Raw genomic sequence first — 9175 nt, 5'->3', positions numbered from 1 at the left:
CGCCGCCGCAGGCTCGGAGCCCGGTGGGGCTGCGCTGACGCCGCGCTACCTTCCCCCTCCCCGCCGCAGCGGGAGCCCCGGGAGGGACGGAGGGAGGAGGCCCAGGCCGCAGCCGCCGCCGCCGCCGCCTTCGCCCGCCGCCTTCGGCGCCCCGCGGGGCTTCGGGCCGCTTCCGCGCCGGGCCCGGGAGCCATGTTGGAGCGGGACCTCGGCTCCGCCTGAGCCCCGGCCCCGGCCCCAGGCCCCTCCGCCCGCCCGCCCGTCCGCCCGCCCGTCTGCCCGCAGCCGCCCCCCGGGGCTCCGAGCGCAGCGGAGGGCGACGCCCCCGCCGGCCCCGCTTGCAGCCGGCCGGCCGGGGGCAGGGCCCGGGGCCCGGGGCCCGGGGGCAGGCCCGGCGGCTCGAGGAGCGGATCCGAGGGCCCGGCGGAGGCGGCGGAATCTCCGGGCCCGGCACCATCCACCCCGAACCACACAGCTTGACTGGTGAGTTCCCCCGCCCACCGCTCGGACCTTTCCCCCCTTCCTTCCTTCCTTCTCTCCTTCCTTTCCTCTTCTCCTCTCTCCTTCCTTCCTTTCCTCTTCTCCTCTCTCCTTCCTTCCTTTCCTCTTCTCCTCTCTCCTTCCTTTCCTCTCTCTCCTTCCTTCCTTTCCTCTTCTCCTCTCTCCTTCCTTTCCTCTCTCCTTCCTTCCTTTCCTCTTCTCCTCTCTCCTTCCTTTCCTCTCTTCTTCCTTCCATTCCTCTTCTCCTCTCTCCTTCCTTTCCTCTCTCCTTCCTTCCTTTCCTCTTTTCCTCTCTCCTTCCTCTCTCTCCTTCCTTCCTTTCCTCTCTCCTTCCTTCCTTTCCTCTCTCTTTCCTTCCTTTCCTCTCTCTTTCCTTCCTTTCCTCTCTCCTTCCTTCCTTTTTTCTCTTTTCCTCTCTCCTTCCTTCCTTTCCTCTCTCCTTCCTTCCTTTTTTCTCTTTTCCTCTCTCCTTCCTTCCTTTCCTCTCTCCCTCTCTCCTTTCTCCCTCTCTCCTTCCTCCCTCCCTCCTTTCCTTCTTCTCGCCTTCCTTCCTTTCACCTTTCCCTCTCTCCTTCCTTTCCTCTCTCCCTCCTCCCTCTCTCCTTTCCTCCCTCCCTCCTTTCCTTCCTCTCTCCCTCTCTCCTTCCTTTCCTCCTTCCCTCCCACCTTCTTTGCCTCTCTCCTTCCCTCCCACCTTCTTTCCCTCTCTCCCTCCCTCCCACCTTCTTTCCCTCTCTCTCTCCCTCCCTCCTTCCCTCCCTCCTCCTTTTCCCCCTCCCTTTCCTCCCTTCCTCCCTCCCTCCCTTCTCCTTTCCCTCCCTCCTTTCCTCTCCTCCTTTCCCCTCCCTCCTTCCCTGCCCTCGGAGCGGGGGGGCCTGGGTCCCTAGGGAGGAAGCCCCGGGTGGGCAGGGATTCCGAGCGCTTAGTGCAGCGCTCCGCACCCAGTAAGCGCTCAGGAAATACGATGGATGGAAGGAATGAACGAGGAGAGGGACAGCGGCCTCCCTGCCGGGGGTCGCTCACTCGGTCCGGCGTCTTTATTGAGCGCTTACCGTGGGCGGAGCAGTGTACTGAGCGCTCGGGAGAGGACAAGACAACGGACAGGCCCAGCCCCCGAGCTCACAGTCCGGGGCGGGGTGGGGTGGGGGGGACAGAACCCCCTCCCGGAGACCCCCCAAAACCGCCCCAGGGCCCGCAGCCAGCCCGGTCGGATGGGGGTCGCATTGGCTTCTCCCAAGCGCCCACTACAGCACCCAGTAAGCGCTCAATAAATACGATGGAATGAATGGAAAAAAAGGACAATTTAGACCGGGTTTTGGCGAGAACCACTCATCTGCAGGGCGGCCATTCGGGCTTCTGGAGGGCGCCTGGACCTCCCCAGCTGGGCTGGATAGCTCCCTGCTCTCCGCCTCCCCTTCATCTTAGATAATGCCATTTTCTGTCTTTAGATTAAGATCCGTTTCTCGGGATGTCTGTCTCCCTGCCCCCTAGATGGTGAATTTGGTGCCAAGAGGGCTGGCCCCCCTTTGTTGCCGCATTGTACTTTCCTAAGGTCTTAGTATAGTGCACCCAATCCTGTAAGCGCCCAATAAATACAATGGCATGAATGAATCTCCCACCCTGTCTGACAAATGCCTGCACATAGGTTGTTGGGTTTTTGTCCCCCCCGCTTCCCTACTTGTCACCCCTCCTTTTGGTCAGTCATCCTTTTTTGCTCTCAGTTTTGGGATAATGACAGGATGTGCAGGCCCATCTTGACCCCAATCGCCTGTGAACATTCTTCTTTCCACCCCTTCCCTTCCTTCCTGCTCTCAATAATGTGACGGGCCACATCAGCTGTTTGCTCAGAAACAGAAAAACCACTTGGCCTGCATCAGCCCTCCTCCTGATTTCAGTCAATCAATCAATCAATCATATTTATTGAGCGCTTACTGTGGCAGAGCACTGTACTAAGCACTTGGGAAGTACAAGTTGGCAACATATAGAGACAGTCCCTACCCAACAGTGGGCTCACAGTCTAAAAGTCTAAAATCTAAATTTATATGGTCATTGTCAAGAAACTCTTCAGCTCTGCCATTCTGCTTCCCCACTCGCCCCAAATAACTTAGCAATTGCAAAAGTGGAAATGTTGGAAATCTTAGGGAGTCTTGAAGGATGAAGGGAATCGGTCCTGGCAGCCAACGGCATTGACATTGTTGTTAGGAAATGCCGGCCTTCGAGGTAGAACAGTCTTTCCTCCCCCAAACTTTGCAACTTCTCTCCACTAATCTTTTTAAAAGGATAAAAACAAAAGAGATTTAATGGAAAGCCCCAAAGAATAGAGAGCTGTGGCCAAGGACTGTGCTGCTTAGGTATGGGGGATTTTATTTTTGTGTTTGTATCCATTGGGTGGGGAAAATATCTGAGCAGAATAAGGTTTTTGGTGCTTTGTAGTAATTTAACAAAGAAAACCTTTATTGGAGGTAAGATTGGGAAGAAATATGTGATTTTTTAAATAAGAAAACTAGGTAGTTTTGTATTCTCTCTATTGAAAGCCCTAAAGAGTGGTACCACACTAAAGTCTAGGGATGCTGCTTTGATGTGAATATTCTGCCCTCTTGGTAATTCAAAACATTTGCATACCTCTTATAAATAGATCCTGATTGGACAAAAGACACAAAGAAGATGGGACTGAATTGTAGAACAATGCTCTCCATCATGTTTTTCTGGGTTTTTTGTTTTGTCCTAGACCAAATAAATAGAACATGAATACAAAAGCTTAGATCAGTGGTCACCCAAATGACCTCTTGGGTCAGAAACATACACATTTTGGGAGCAGTGTTTTAAATTGTATTTTTCAAGCCAGTAGTGTTCAAGTGTATAATGAAGACAAAGCAATGAACAGTTTGGTATTTCTGGGCGAGCCGTGATTAAAAAAATTGAAATAGAGGCCTATTTCAGACAGAGGCTCTACTATTGCTAGAAACTGTTCTACAACTGCTTGCTTCTGTCAATCAAATGAAACAAATCACAAACATTTTTATCAACATTCAGTGTTTGGAGCACATTTTAGGACTGTTCCTTTGTAAACTGTTTTGCTTTTTAATGCAGTGATTTTTTTTTTAATCCTGGTGAGTTTTCCACAAAAAGTGTAAGAATTTGAACAATTAATTCTGAGAACTAGAATATCGGCTTTAAGGAGGAATGTTCCGTGTGACTCGTTTGTCCTGAAAGGTGGTAGTTTGAAGGTAGAGTGGTACTGTGTTCTGTTTGATGGATCACTGAAATTAAAATTATGTTAATTTCTTAAATTACCTACTTCCAGAAAGAGCAGTTATGTTCTTTAGTAGACGCTCTTAATTTATTCTCAGCTTTAGCAACTTTGGATTTGTGAAACAGGCAAGCCTGAAAAATGCACCTTTTCATTTTCAGTAAAATAAGGGAAGATGCATTCAGTGAAGGTTAAATTGGAGGATTCAGTCAATTAGTTGTTTCAAGATCTCTTAGTCTCCAAAGGCATTTCTTTGTTTTTGATAGCAAATACAGAATGTATGAAAATTTGAATTTTAAATGAGAGCAACTAAAGTGCCACCAATTTGACTAAGTAGCTCATTAATACATAGACATATTCTGTTCCAAATATCTTAATGCCAATTTCTGATACGTGATGGCATTTTAATTATGTTCTCTGCCAGTTTTCTTTTCTTTTTTATTCTTCTTCTTGTTCTTCACCATTATTACCGAGACTATTATCTGGAAAACTTCATGCACATTTTACCCTGAAGAATGGACATTAGAAATGATTCCCAAAATTGGAATAGATAATGAAAGTGATGAGAGAAGGTAATCCTTAAAATGCTTTCTCTTTTCACTGCAGGGTAAATTAATGGCATTTTCTCTACTAAAGCTTTTTCTTAGTTTTCAATGGCAAAGCTTCAATGTTTATCAGCCAGCTGAATCTTGAGCCCTTAGGTATATATCCCCTGCCCCCAAATCTTGGTCCAGTCAGTAGGCGTTCACTCAAAGGTGTTATTTCCATTATAAAACCCTATTTCAGGACCTCCAGCTTTCCTATAAAATATCTCATAACCAGTCACGTAAGTGAAATGCATCTACCTGAGCATTCTTTTTAATTTTTATTATTCTTAAACTGGGAAGAGGGAGCTGGGTTAGCAAACTGCTAATGGATAATCTTTAGTTAGCTTGTTTTTAGTAGGCAATGGCAATTTGAATATAGTTTTTTTTTCAGTGACTAGGGACTTTTAAAATGATGAATGACAACTTCAGTTTCAGAACATTCTCAGTGTTTCTACTGCAGCTGGTCCATATTGCCTTAGCGAAGTTCCCTAAAAGTCACTAGGTACATTTTATTCATTTATTCAAAAATAAAATATGGGAAAGATTTGTTAAATTGCCCTGTTCACCCTCTGCCTTCTCAGAGAAACTTATAAGAACAAAAAATTCCTAGGAGATGTTGAGTTTTTTAAAAAAATTAAACCTTAAATTTAAACATTATGAATTCATGTCAGTTATAGCCGGTAAAAGCTTGAGCCGGCATCCTTATAAAGTTATCCACGGTTATTATGCAGTCAATCAGTGGTATTTATTGAGCGTATCCGGCCCTTGAAAAAACTCTCAGCTCTAGCTTCGTTAACATTTCATTCAATTATAACCTGCATGATGCGATAGTAGTAGATATTGATATTTTAAAAAACTTAAACCTGTGTATTGAGATGTGATCAATTTATTGTAGGATTGTCTTTCCAAAAATTCATATCAGTGTTTGCAGCTAAAGTGTTTGTGGCTGAGACTGTGAGCCCCTTGTGGGACAGGGACCATGTACAATCCGATTTGCTCGTACCCACCCCAGTACTTAGTACAGTGCCTGGCACATAGTGAATGCTTAACAAATTTCACAATTATCATTATTATTTATTCAGTTTCTTATGCTTCTGTAATGCCATTTACGTTTAATTGAGAAGTTTGGAAATAGACTTGAAGCGTTTAATATCGGTTTGTGTAAGAACATAAATTCCAGTGCTGGATCAGACTAGGGGTTCATCCAGCCGAGTCCTCTCGACAGTAAGTTCATTGTGGGAGCAAACTTATCTAACACCTCTGGTGTATTGTACTCTCCCAGGCACTTAGTACAGTGCTCCACACACAGTAAACGCTCAGTAAGTGCCATCGATTGATTATTCTGCCTCCAACAATGGTAAGGAGACTTGTTTTTGTATGTATTTGGTGGAAAATGTTGAAAGCATTCAATGGCAGTAACTGGATTCTGACTTTTTGAATAATAATAAATAATAATTGTAAGTGCTTTCCAAGTGCCAAGCATTTTAATAATAATAATTAGGATGGTATTTGTTAAGCACTTACTAAGTGCCAAGCTAAGCGCTGGGGTAGATAATCAGGTCCCTCATGGGGCTTACAGTTTAATTAGGAGGGAGAATGGATATTGAATCCCCAATATACAGTCGAGGAAACTGAGGCACAGAGAGATTAAGTGACTTGCCAATACTCACACAGCAGCAAAATGGCAGAGCTGGGATTAGAACCCATGTCCTCTGACTCTGAGCCCTGCTCTTTCCATTAGGCCACACTGCTTTTCTGAATGGCACTAGTTGCTCTGTTGCGTCTGAACAACAATAAAATGTTGCTTGTCACCAGTAGTTTGGTGATCGGAAGGCATATGTTTATGAACAAGATGTAGAAGAAAATTATCAGTCAATTTTATTATTCGTAATTAAACTCAAAGTGCATTAGGAAGGTCTGTCAATTTTTCTATTTGCTCTTGAGTACTGTGCTTTAAAAATGCCTATATGGTATCTTTTCAATTTAATCTTGAAGATATCGTTCCTGTTTCTGTTCAAGTACCAATAAATAGAAATATTTTTATTGCTTAGTAAAATATTTTGGTTTTATAGAATCTTTTGAAAAGATGGTCTGAGGAACACTGGCTATTATTTCTTTAGTCTAGGTTTAAAGGATTTCAATCTGGGTCCCGACAAGTTCAACGAGCCTTTCTGGGGCTTCCAACGTTCTTGTGTTTTTACATGGTATAGAAATACAGTTCCAGTTATGCTTCTTGAAAATAGCTTAAATAGCTTTGAAAGTGGGTCAAAGATAAGGAAAATGTTCAGTTGGAGAAGAGAATCTCATAGGGCCGAAAAGTCAATCTGTGGCAACAGAGCTTGGCTGCAGAGAGGGAGTAGCGAAGAGAAATGGATAACGGTAGTTTACCCACACGGTTGCTGAAAGGGGTAACTGAAAACAACAGGGGCAAAAGGAACATTTTAAGGATGCATGAAAACAAAGCTTTAGACAATATGGAATCGTGGGTGAAACTGTGGGAGATAGACCAGTGTGGCGTACTGCAGTCAAGAAAAGAACAGCTGCTTTGAGCAAAGCCACTCTTGGCTGTTTGTCTTATTTTCCCTCCACTGGCTTTTCTTCTTTTCCCCTTCTCCTTTTCTATTCCTTCTTCCCTCACCCTTTTCGCACCACCGGAGGAAACTGGTCTCTTTCTACTCCTAGGTCCTCCTTCCCTCACCCTTTTCGCACCACTGGAGGAAACTGGTCTCTTTCTACTCCTAGCTCCAATTCATATACCTTAGACTGTGAGCCCACTGTTGGGTAGGGACTGTCTCTATATGTTGCCAATTTGTACTTCCCAAGCGCTTAGTACAGTGCTCTGCACATAGCGCTCAATAAATACGATTGATGATGATATACCAATTAAAAAATGGTTTCTTTTCCTGTGCCCAGTGTGGAAGAAGGGAGAAGGACCCACTTAGTCTATGGACCCCATTATTTAAACTTGGACTGCAGGATCTGGGGGATGTGTTTTCCTGTTGAAAATTGGTAAGGGGTGAAGGGGCTGAGAGATCAGTTGGTGGTATTTATTCAGCGCTTACCGTGCGCAGAACACTGTACTAAGCCTTTGGGAGGGTACAGTACAACAGAAGTGGCAGATATGTTCCCTGCCCACAAGCAGCTTACAGTCTAGAGGGTGAGGCAGAAATTAAAATAAATGACAGATGGATATGTACTTAAGTGTTGTGGTTTGGGGATGAAGTGAATATCAAAGTGCCCAAGGGGAACAGGTCCAAGTGCTTGGCAATGCAGAAGGGAGGGCTTAGTCGGGAGGGCCTCTTGGAGGAGATGAGTTTTTAAGAAGGGCTTTGAAGGTGAGGAGAGGTGGTCTGTAGGATATGAAGTGGGAGGGAGTTCCAAGTCGGCGAGAAAGACGAGATGGAGGTGTAGTGAGAATGTTGGTGTTGGAGGAAGAAGTGTAGGGTTGGGTTGCAGTAGATCAGCTAAACAAGATAAAAGGGGGAGAGCCGACTGAGTGGCTTTAAGCCAATATATGGTAAGGAGTTTCTGTTAGAATCAGCCTGGTCTATCTTCTAAGTTCATTTATTTGATATAGCAAAATATACCTCATTTTATTGCTTACACCTGATTTTTGGTATAAACTTTCCCTTTTCATTTTTATTTCACTTTCTCCGTTGCTCAAATATGTCCCTTCTGAAATAATTACGATCACTTGGTCACATGCATCTTTTCTATCCTATGAAAGGCAATTTCCTTTCCTTCCGTAGCAATACTGTTTTTGAATTTAAGTTTTTTTTTCAAGCGACACCTCAGTTTTGTCTTCATCCAGTGTCTCATTTATTGGTATCTCTAGCAGTTGAGAATTACAAAGAAAATAAAAATTTACGTGTTCAAGTAAAATATTATTGCAGCTAAGATTTCATTGGTAAAGCGGGGTTTTTGGTTTTTGTTTAATTTTCAGCATCTTTCTTGTAAAGATTCCTAAAGCTATCTGTAAGGTTTTTTTCCACTCTTTCCCTTTTTTCAGTAACTCAGCGTTAGTAGAAACATCTTCTCAAAAGCTTGCCCACTCACTAAATGTACAGATTCAATGAGCTGGACTTTGGATTCTTAGTTCACTAATGAAATTCAAGGGTGATTAAGAAGTGGAAAGTTGGCCCCATATACTTAACTGGTGGATACTGCCTAATGTATACTAAAGTGCCTTTGATGTAGTGTGACATTTTGTTATCCAGTTTGCCACATTCTGTAGAGTGGAGTTAGTATTCTTAATTCCAAAGAATACTTGTTTGGATGACCCTGAAACTCCTCAGTGCTGCCAAACAGATTGACATTTAATTGTTTCTCGTGCAATCTGTAAACTTGAAAATGCTTTCAGTTTCAACTATGTGAAATCAATTTTGTGTGCATAGCTTCCTTAAAGGTTTTTGAGGACTTGTTACGAAGAAGGGAGAGTCTGCTTCCAATCTCCATCTGTTATGCGATTTCTTGTTATTCGGTTCCTTACCCACGTCCTTGTTTTTAATCTTAGGTTTCATCTGGGTTTCTTGGGTTCTGTGTGCGTGTAAATATTCTTGTAGGGAAAACTTAAAGACACTCCTTTGACATGAGGCAACTTCCTTTTGTTTCAGGATTTAATCCCAGGAGGGCACGAATGCTATTTAACTTGATTTTTATATGGTTAGGCTTCAGACTGTGTGGATGTGGGTATTTAACAAGTTCTGATCCATCAATCATATTTATTGAGTGCCTGCTGTATGCAGAGCACTGTACTAGTGTGTGGGCGAGTACAATATAACAGAGTTGGTAGACACGTTCCCTGCCCAAAATGAGTCTAGAGACCGTATACAAACAT

General features: G+C 44.2%; 1 protein-coding gene across 1 annotated transcript in view; it reads left to right on the top strand.

Moving 5' to 3' along the window:
* Positions 1 to 373: 373 nt before the first annotated feature.
* Positions 374 to 9175, top strand: part of CDK17 (cyclin dependent kinase 17) — a 132863-nt gene continuing 124061 nt past the window's right edge. Inside the window, exon 1 of the mRNA XM_038756188.1 lies at positions 374 to 483. The gene's annotated coding sequence lies outside the window, so the exon portion shown is untranslated. The remainder of the gene's footprint in view (positions 484 to 9175) is intronic.

Source organism: Tachyglossus aculeatus, chromosome 14 (assembly GCF_015852505.1).
Source record: "Tachyglossus aculeatus isolate mTacAcu1 chromosome 14, mTacAcu1.pri, whole genome shotgun sequence".
Classification (NCBI taxonomy): Eukaryota; Metazoa; Chordata; class Mammalia; order Monotremata; family Tachyglossidae; genus Tachyglossus; species Tachyglossus aculeatus.
This window is presented reverse-complemented; position numbering and strand designations above follow the sequence as displayed.